Below are 11,053 nucleotides of genomic sequence, written 5' to 3' on the forward strand. Positions count from 1 at the left end.
TCATCTGTACAAACAATAGTACGCAAGTGTAAACACAATGGGACCCTTCCTGAGCGGTATGGCAGCTCAGGAAGGGTCCCATTGTGTTTACGCTTGCGTAAAACACAGTAAAACGAGTCCTATATCGACATAACCTGAAAGGCTGCTCAGCAAGGAAGAAGCCACTGCTCCAAAACCGCCATAAAAAAGCCTTACTATGGTTTGCAACTGCACATGGGGACAAAGATCGTACTTTTTGGAGAAATGTCCTCTGGTCTGATGAAACAAAAATAGAACTGTTTGGTCATAATGACCATCGTTATGTTTGGAGGAAAAAGGGGGAGGCTTGCAAGCCGTTGAACACCATCCCAAACGTGAAGCACGGGGGTGGCAGCATCAGGTTGTGAGGGTGCTTTGCTGCAAGATGGACTGGTGCACTTCACAAAATAGATGGCATCATGAGGAATGAAAAGTATGTGGATATATTGAAGCCACATCTCAAGACATCAGTCAGGAAGTTAAAGCTTGGTCGAAAATGGGTCTTCCAAGTGGACAATGACCCCAAGCATACTTCCAAAGTTGTGACAAAATGGCTTAAGGACAACAAAGTCAAGGTATTGGAGTGGCCATCACAAAGCCCTGACCTCAATCCCATAGAAAATTTGTGGGCAGAACTGAAAAAGCGTGTGCGAGCAAGGAGGCCTACAAACCTGACTCAGTTACACCAGCTCTGTCAGGAGGAATTCATTTTGATGCATTTTTGACACCCAACTTATTGTGGGAAGCTTGTGGAAGGCTACCCGAAATGTTTGACCCAAGTTAAACAATTTAAAGTCAATGCTACCAAATACTAATTGAGTGTATGTAAACTTCTGACCCACTGGGAATGTGATGAAAGAAATAAAAGCTGAAATGAATCATTCTCTCTACTATTATTCTGACATTTCACATTCTTAAAATAAAGTGGTGATCCTAACTGACCTAAGACAGGGAATGTTTACTCGGATTAAAAGTCAGGAATTGTGAAAAACTGAGTTTAAATGTATTTGGCTAAGGTGTATGTAAACTTCCGACTTCAACTGTATGTTACAAATTACAAGTTGCATTGTATGTTACGAATTTGCAAAAGGTACAACATGTTATGAATTTGCAAAATGTACAATATGTTACGAATTTGCTAAATGTACAATATGTTATGGATGTGCAAAATGTATGAATTGTTACGAATTCTAGCTAGGTTGCTAATGCAGCTAGCTGGCTAACATTAGCTAGGATAGGGGTTTGGGTTAAGTTTAAGAGTTAGGTTAAATGGTAAGGGGAAGTGTTAGCTAACATGCTAAGTAGTAGAAAAGTAGCTAAAATTAGTAATTAGTTGAAAAGTGGCTAATTAGCTAATGTTGTCCGTGATGAGATTCGAACTTGCAACCTTTGGGTTGCTAGACATTTGCGTCTACCCATCCACCCCGACCAACCACCCTTTTTTAGAGTAACCATCTGTCTTGTGTAACCCCACCAAATGTAACATGTCATACTAATTTCAGTTTCCGTATATACTTTTAATATATTATGTCTACTCTATGAGACCAGGCTGCGCCAAAACAACATGGGATTTGAGAGGTCACAAACTCAGCAAACCCACAGAGATGACCACCTAAATTATACAATTTAATCATATTGTCATGTTTGTTTTGTGTCGCCTAGGATAGGCCTAGGCTACTTGGCAAGTGCAGTCTGTCAGGCTATATCATATGCTGTCTGGACATTCCAATTGTCAACCATAACATCAAAGGTTTTCTTGCGAGGTAAAATTTGTTTTATATTGGACATTCAGTGGCTATTTGGTTTTCTCTCGTCAATAGCTATTTAACCAAGCATGCCATGACTATGAAGAGGGTATATTCTGGGGTGGATAGAGAACCATGGAGAACCATCCACTTAAAAAATAATAATAATAAAAAAATAAGATTTTGGATTTCAATTTTCAATAGCTTACACAGAGCATGCCATGACTATGTAAATGGTACAGTGCATTCGGAAAGTATTCAGACCCCTTTTTACATTTTGTTTCGTTACATCCTTATTCTAAAATGGATAAATAATTTTTTCCCCTCATCAATCTACACTCAATACCCCATAATGACAAGCGTTTGCAAATGTATTAAAAGTTTAAAAAAACTGAAATACCTTACATAAGTATTCAGACCCTTTGCTATGAGACTCGAAAGTGAGCTCCGGTGCATCCTGTTTCCATTGATCATCCTTGAGATGTTTCTACAACTTGATTGGAGTCCACCTGTGGTAAATTCAATCGATTGGACATGATTTGGAAATGCACACACCTGTCTATATCAGGTCACACACACTTTAAAAAATTGTGCTTTGAATTTACTTAATCCAAATGTTTACATCGGTTCCACATTAATGAAACATGTTAGATAAACACAATTCTTTATTTTTCAGTTTACTTATTTTATTTTTGTCAAGCAAATATAATTTTTTCAAGTAAATGCATTGTAATGGGATATAATCAACTTAACATGATTTGGTAAAGCTAATTTTATTTGAATGAAATGTGTAGCTTCAAATGGATTTGATCATGTTCCCTAAACCTGATCACTACTTAATAATTAACATTATTTTATTGATAATATTACTCATAATTATGTAGAACTTATAATTTATATAATGGACAAGGTTCTATAGAATTATTCATGTAAGCACAAGATGAAATGCTGCCATTTTCTACCTTAGTGTTTGTATTTACACAAATGAATAGGGAAATAAAAAGTACATGCTAAAGATGTGTAACTAAGGAGCAAGAGACCATCTGCATCAGTGACAAGGAAGGCAAAAGGCATGTACTTCTTGTAACGGTTCAGCTATTTGGAATGACAAATGTCCATTCACTGACATTCAGTGTTCAATGAATTGCACAGGTCTAAATCACAGTAATGTAGGCTATATATCTGTATAGAAAAAGAGTTGTCCTAACAATGATTGGGCACTCTCTCTAATGCATTCTTTTAACAAAATGAGGTAGTTATTTTTCATAAAGAATAACAGACCAAGAATGAGATAGGTATGTGTAGTACGTTGAATTATTTTATTTTTGTCGAATCATTTTAAATGTATTGATAAATGGACACCCATAATATAAAGTAACACTGTTCAACTGCTAAAAGTAACTCCACATCCCATTTCAATAAGTATGTCACCTTTGCACCACGTTTTACAACATGGAGGCAGCCATGGGCAAACTGTTCAACTGCATGAAAGCACCAATCTCATAGGATTAGGTGTATAATCATTAGATCTTAAATATGTAATGAAAAAAAATAAAAAATGTAATGTCTGTTTTGATGCAAATGCATTCTTTAAAAAAATACTTTTACCTCACAAGAAAAAAATTTGCCACACTAAATGCTGCTGCAAAGTGATTGCAGACGATGTCGTGCACAATCACCAAAACATTAGTTAGCTAGCATGTTAGCTATCTCAAGCGGTGTGCACTCCTCAGCAAACCTTAATTAGTTCTTGGCTAGGTAAATTCAAAGTTCTTGAACAATAGGTAAATATCATGGTGTTTCGCCAACTAACTTTACCGCTTTGCAAAATGTTAATCTTGACCTAGTCCTGTTTTACTGTTCATAGAAGCTAGCTAGCGACACCGTTTTTTACCTTTAGCTGCCATGCCACTATGTTTCAGACTCAAGAGCACAAAATGAGAATATGGAGCGATCACTAATAACGTTACTGCTTACAATTCTGACTACAACCACACAGACAAATGTTGAATAAAATCAATCACCATGCTTAACTTGACCAAGATTCTAGGTACTGTCTTCTCCGCTAACGCGGCAGCGTTCTTTCTGGAAGATTCTTCTCTCGTGCGGTTTGAATTGTTCCTCATTACTCATCATGAATGAACTTTATTGGTTCACGCACCCCCTACATGATTCAAACTAGTAGATCTGATTTTGCTTCAAGTCGCATTGATTGCAAGCAATGAAATCGCGTTGAGAGGAGAAACAAAGCATGTTTGAGTAAATCCCACATAATATGTTTTTGTAAATCTGACAGCCCACCTTGTTCCGTTTTTTCAGTGCACTTGACAGTGCATGTCAGAGCAAAAACCAAGCCTTGAGGTCATAGGAATTGTCCGTTGAGCTCCGAGACAGGGTTGTGTCAAGGCACAGATCTGGGGAAGGGTAACAAAACATTTATGCAGCATTGAAGGTCCCCAAGAACACAGTGGCCTCCATCATTCTTAAATGGATGAAGTTTGGAATGACCAAGAGTCTTCCTAGAGCTGGCTGCCTGGCCAAACTGAGAAATTGGGAGAGAAGGGCCTTGGTCAGGGAGGTGACCAAGAACTCAATGGTCAATGGTCACACGGTCAATGGTCACATGACAGCCTGCTTGGGGGCACCTAAAGACTATCAGACCACAAGATTCTCTGGTCTGATGAAACTAAGATTGAACTCTTTGGCCTGAATGCCAAGTGTCACGTCTGGAGGAAATCTGGCACTATCCCTACGGTGAAGCATGGTGTGGCAGCATCACGCAGTGGGGATGTTTTCATTGGCAAGGACTGGAAAACTAGTCAGGATCGAGGGAAAGATGAACAGAGCAAAGTAGAGAGAGATCATTGATGAAACCTGCTCCAAAGCACTCAGGACATCAGACTGGGGCGAAGGTTCACCTTCCAACAGGACAACGACCATAAGCACACAGCCAAGACAACGTAGGAGTGGCTTCGGGACAAGTCTCTCAGAGCCTGAGAGGATCTTCAGAGAAAAATTGGGGAAATTCCCCAAATACAGGTGTGCCAAGCTTGTAGCGTCATACCCATGAACTCGATGCTGTAATCAATGCCAAAGGTTCTTCAACAAAGTACTGTTTTGTATTTTTAATACATTTGCAAAAAAAATCTAAAAACCTGTTTTTGCCATGTCATGGAGTATTGTGTGTAGATTGATGGGGGGGGGGGGGACAATTTAAACCATTTTAGAATAAAGCTGTAACGTCACAAAATGTGGAAAAAGTCAAGGGGTCAGAATTACTTTCCTAATGCACTGTATATTCTGAATAAGGGGGATGGAGAAAATCCACAGCTTTTTTTGTTGTTGTGGAATTTTGATTTGTTTTTCATCCTGCTTTCAATCTTCAATAGCGCTTACACAAAGTGTGCCATGAATATCAAACTGATATATTCTGAATCAGGGGATGATGGAGAAAAATCCACAGCTTTTTTTGGGGTTGATTTAGGCTGCACCAAACAACACAACTGTGTGAGCATGAGTGTTTACTTACATGACAAAAATATTTTTGGTTATTTTTAATACTGCGAAAGTGTGACTGTTTTTAGTGGTTAGTGTGGCCTGGTGTGAAAATATTTTAATAGACTCCCAGGCTCACACAATATGACAGATAAAAGAGTAAACCGTTACTGTTGAATCATGGCTGATGTAATCCTCATCCACTATTGTCAGAATGATTTTTAACAGAAGTAATGATTGTGTTAACACTGTAAGTGATGACTTCGTTTTATCTTTCCTTTATAACCAGCAATTCTTTGTCACTTCACATAATTTTGAAATTAAACTGTAATATCATAGACTGAGGGACCCAATACATTCAGTGCCTTCAGAAAGTATTCACACCCCTTGACTTTTTCCACATTTTGTTGTGTTGCAACCTGAATTTAAAATGGATTAAATTGCGATTTTGTCACTGGCCTACAAACAATACCCCATAATGTCAAAGTGAAATAATGTTTTTAGACATTTTTACGCATTCATTAAAAATGAAAAGCTTAAATGTCAATAAGTATTCAACCGCTTTTGTTACGGCAAGCCTAAATAAGTTCAGGAGTAAAAATTTGCTTAACAAGTCACATGGACTCACTCTGTGTGCAAAAATAGTGTTTAACATGATTTTTAAATAACAACAACGTCATCTCTGTACATACAATTATCTGTAAGGTCAATCAGTCAAGCAGTGAATTACAAACACAGATTTAACAACAAAGACCAGGGAGGCTTTCCAATTAAGTGATAATGCCCTTGAAGCCGGTGTTTGGAGGATATATTGTGTCAATATATCCTCAAAACACAGGCTTCAAGGAATATATCCTCCAAACACCGGCTTCAAGGGCATTATTACTTCTATACAATGGGTTTCCAACATGTTCAAATAATGATTGACATATTTTCATTCAAAATTTTATTTTGATTAATTTATTCATACTATTTAATTCTTCCACAAGATATAGTCCCGACACAAATCTAGAGTTGCTAGAGACGTGACTGAGTAGTTCAGTCTTTTTGTTCTGTATCTATGGATGCAACCCAGTCATTTGTTCTAAATGTTCCATTGCCATACTGGCTGGCAACGTTCTTATCCCTTGCTTGCTAGCTAGCCAACTACGGCTAACTTACAGTCACGTCAAAAAGTGCAGCCAGAATAACAGCAAAGTAGCTTCATTTGCATAGTTTTCTAGTGACGTTTCTTTGGATACATCCATAACAAGCTAATGTGGCGCGATTTTGCCTGGCATAGAAAATGTGCTCACTCGTCAGGACACGTGTTCAAAGGAGCTAGCTAGCAACACAGCTACAGTCACACAATAACTTCAAACTGAAGCAGGAAAGACTGCAAATTAGCTGTGTTTATTTTTAACTTTTTTCAGTAATTTTTTGTTGTTGTATTGATCCATAAAAATGATGCCAGCTGAATCATGATTTTAAACTGGCTAAGAAACGCTGCCTGCCTGTCTGTCTCCTCCCAACACGTTCATTACTATGGGACAGCAGGAGATGAATTTGAATATTGAAATAATGTTGCAAATGTCGGAGAGACAGACAGCAAGGATGATACAAATCTCTGCTGTTGAAAACTAAATGTTAATCTAAAAGAAATGTGAGATAATGTCTAGATGCTTTTTATAGTGTAGATCAAGTTTATAAATTGCCTGGCTGGGCTCGTGAGACAATGGATTGCTCAGTCAGATGGAACAGAGTAAATAGGCATTATAACATCATAGATTTAGCCGTGGCAATTTGTGGAATAGACACCGGCTGGAATACGGTTTTAACAAATCAGCATTCAGGATTAGACCCATCTGTTGTATAATGCCTTGCAAAGAAGGGCACCTATTGGTAGATGGGTAAAAAAAAGCAGACATTGAAAATCAAATCAAACTTTATTTGCCACATGCGCCGAACACAAGTGCAGACTTTACCATGAAATGCTTACCTACTAGCCCCTAACCAACAGTGCAGTTAAAGAAGAAGAAAACATTTACCAAGTAGGCTAAAATAAAAAGTAATAATAAAAAGTAACACAATAACAATAACGGGGCCATATATAGGGGGCACCGGTACCGAGTCAGTGTGCATGGGTACAGGCTAGTTGAGGTAATCTGTACATGTAGGTGGGGACGAAGTGACTATGCATAGATAATAAACAGTGAGTAGCAGCAGTGTACAAGGGAGGGTCAATGTAAATTGTCCAGTGGTGATTTTTATAAATTGTTCAGCAGTCTAATGGCTTGGGGGTAGAAGCTGTTGAGGAGCCTTTTGGTCCTAGACTTGGCACTCCGGTATCGCTTGCGGTAGCAGAGAAAACAGTCTATAACTTGGGTGACTGGTCTCTGACAATTTTATGGGTTTACCTCTGACACCGCCTATTATATAGGTCCTGGATGGCAGGAAGCTTGGCCCTAGTGATGTACTGGGCCATTCGCACTACCCTCTGTAGCACCTTACGCTCAGATGCCGAGCAGTTGCCATACCAGGCGGTGATGCAACCAGTCAGGATGCTCTCGATGGTGCAGCTGTAGAACCTTTTGAGGATCTAGGGACCCGTGCCAAATCTTTTCAGTCACCTGAGTGGGAAAAGGTTTTGTCGTGCCCTCTTCACGACTGTCTTGGTATGTTTGGACCATGATAGTTCGTTGGCGATGTGGACACCAAGGAACTTGAAACTCTCGACCCACTCCACTACAGGTCCATCAATGTTAATTGGGCCTGTTCGGCCCGCCTTTTCCTGTAGTCCGCGATCAGCTCCTTTGTCTTGCTCACATTGAGGGAGAGGTTGTTGTCCTGGTACCACACTGCCAGTTCTCTGACCTCCTCCCTATAGGCCATCTCATCGTTGTCGGTGATCAGGCCAACCACTGTTGTGTCGTCAGCAAACTTAATGATGGTGTTGGAGTCGTGTTTGGCCACTCAGTCGTGGGTGAACAGGGAATACAGGAGGGGACTAAGTACACACCCCTGAGTGGCCCCAGTGTTAAGGATCAGCGTGGCAGTTGTGTTGTTGCCTACTCTTACCACCTGGGGCCCCTATGAGCAGGGTGAAGTTATTAATTACACTTTGGATGGTGTATAAATACACCCAGTCATTACAAAGATACAGGTGTCCTTACTCAAGTTGCCGGAGAGGAAGTAAACAGCTCAGGGATTTCACTATGAGGCCAATTGTGACTTTACAACAATTGCAGGTTTTAATGGCTGTAATAGGGGAAAACTGAGGATGGATCAACAACATTGTAGTTATCAATAGGGAGATCTTTTTTTAAGCCATATTCTTATTGTTTTCTCTCTGAGCAGGAGAGGTACTCACTCTCACTCACACACACATATACTTTTCCTCATGCTCTAGTTCTAAATGCTGATTTGCAGGTGGACTTAATCACACGTGGTGTTGCAGCCAGAGAGAATGGGGCCGTCCATTAATCACCCTCCTCCTCCTCCCACCCCAACAACCTGCAATTTAACACTTTAATGTAGCACTCAAGTCTAATTTTCACCTCATTTAACAACTGATTTACTTAACAAAAGGCACATCTCAATAGGTGGTCCAGGTAAGTCATTATATAGCACAAGCTTTTCTCTTTTGTTCTCTATTGCTCCTCTATTGTTCCTCCAAGCAAGGGGGGAACTGATGACATCACAACTTCCCATCAGACCAACTCCCTGAATGCCCTGATCCTTGAACTTTGCAGTTGTGTCTAAAAACACTTTTGCTGAAAACATATACAGTGGGGAGAACAAGTATTTGATACACTGCCGATTTTGCAGGTTTTCCTACTTACAAAGCATGTAGAGGTCTGTCATTTTTATCATAGGTACACTTCAACTGTGAGAGACGGAATCTAAAACAAAAATCCAGAAAATCACATTGTATGATTTTTAAGTAATTAATTTGCATTTTATTGCATGACATAAGTATTTGATCACCTACCAACCAGTAAGAATTCCGGCTCTCACAGACCTGTTAGTTTTTCTTTAAGAAGCCCTCCTGTTCTCCACTCATTACCTGTATTAACTGCACCTGTTTGAACTCGTTACCTGTATAAAAGACACCTGTCCACACACTCAATCAAACAGACTCCAACCTCTCCACAATGGCCAAGACCAGAGAGCTGTGTAAGGACATCAGGGATAAATTGTAGACCTGTACAAGGCTGGGATGGGCTACAGGACAATAGGCAAGCAGCTTGGTGAGAAGGCAACAACTGTTGGCACAATTATTAGAAAATGGAAGAAGTTCAAGATGACGGTCAATCACCCTCGGTCTGGGGCTCCATGCAAGATCTCACCTCGTGGGGCATCAATGATCATGAGGAAGGTGAGGGATCAGCCCAGAACTACACGGCAGGACCTGGTCAATGACCTGAAGAGAGCTGGGACCACAGTCTCAAAGAGAACCATTAGTAACACACTACGCCGTCATGGATTAAAATCCTGCAGCGCACGCAAGGTCCCCCTGCTCAAGCCAGCGCATGTCCAGGCCCGTCTGAAGTTTGCCAATGACCATCTGGATGATCCAGAGGAGGAATGGGAGAAGGTCATGTGGTCTGATGAGACAAAAATAGAGCTTTTTGCTCTAAACTCCACTCGCCGTGTTTGGAGGAATAGAAGGATGAGTACAACCCCAAGAACACCATCCCAACCGTGAAGCATGGAGGTGGAAACATCATTCTTTGGGGATGCTTTTCTGCAAAGGGGACAGGACGACTGCACCGTATTGAGGGGAGGATGGACGGGGCCATGTATCGCGAGATCTTGACCAACAACCTCCTTCCCTCAGTAAGAGCATTGAAGATGGGTCGTGGCTGGGTCTTCCAGCATGACAACGACCCGAAACACACAGCCAGGGCAACTAAGGAGTGGCTCCGTAAGAAGCATCTCAAGGTCCTGGAGTGGCCTAGCCACTCTCCAGACCTGAACCCAATAGAAAATCTTTGGAGGGAGCCGAAAGTCCGTATTGCCCAGCGACAGCCCCGAAACCTGAAGGATCTGGAGAAGGTCTGTATGGAGGAGTGGGCCAAAATCCCTGCTGCAGTGTGTGCAAACCTGGTCAAGAACTACAGGAAATGTATGATCTCTGTAATTACAAACTAAGGTTTCTGTACCAAATATTAAGTTCTGCTTTTCTGATGTATCAAATACTTATGTCATGCAATAAAATGCTAATTAATTACTTAAAAATCATACAATGTGATTTTCTGGATTTTTGTTTTAGATTCCTTCTCTCACAGTTGAAGTGTACCTATGATAAAAATGACAGACCTCTACATGCTTTGTAAGTAGGAAAACCTGCAAAATCGGCAGTGTATCAAATACTTGTTCTCCCCACTGTATATTGTTTTACCCTTTAGTGTGTGTACTCTACTGTATGTATACTTGGCATATTGCTTTTTAACAGTAAAAGTACAAATGTAAAAAAATAGCTGGAGAACATCTTTCAGCCTGAAAGAGACGATCCCTAAAGCAATTTGTTATTTATATATATATATATATATATATATATAAAAATAAAAAAATACATAACATATGTGAATTGTTCTCCATCCGCCCTTGACTCAGAATATATCATTTTCATAGTCATGGCACACTTTGTGTAAGAGCTAATGAAAATTGAAAGCAAAATAATTAAACTATACAAAAGCTGTGTATTTTCTCCACCCCCCTGATTCAGAATATATAATTTGCATTATCATGACACGCTTTTTGTAAGAGCTATTGAATATTGAAATCCCAAATCATATTTTCAACAACAACAA

Source organism: Salvelinus alpinus, chromosome 1 (genome assembly GCF_045679555.1).
Source record: "Salvelinus alpinus chromosome 1, SLU_Salpinus.1, whole genome shotgun sequence".
In the NCBI taxonomy this organism is placed as follows: Eukaryota; Metazoa; Chordata; class Actinopteri; order Salmoniformes; family Salmonidae; genus Salvelinus; species Salvelinus alpinus.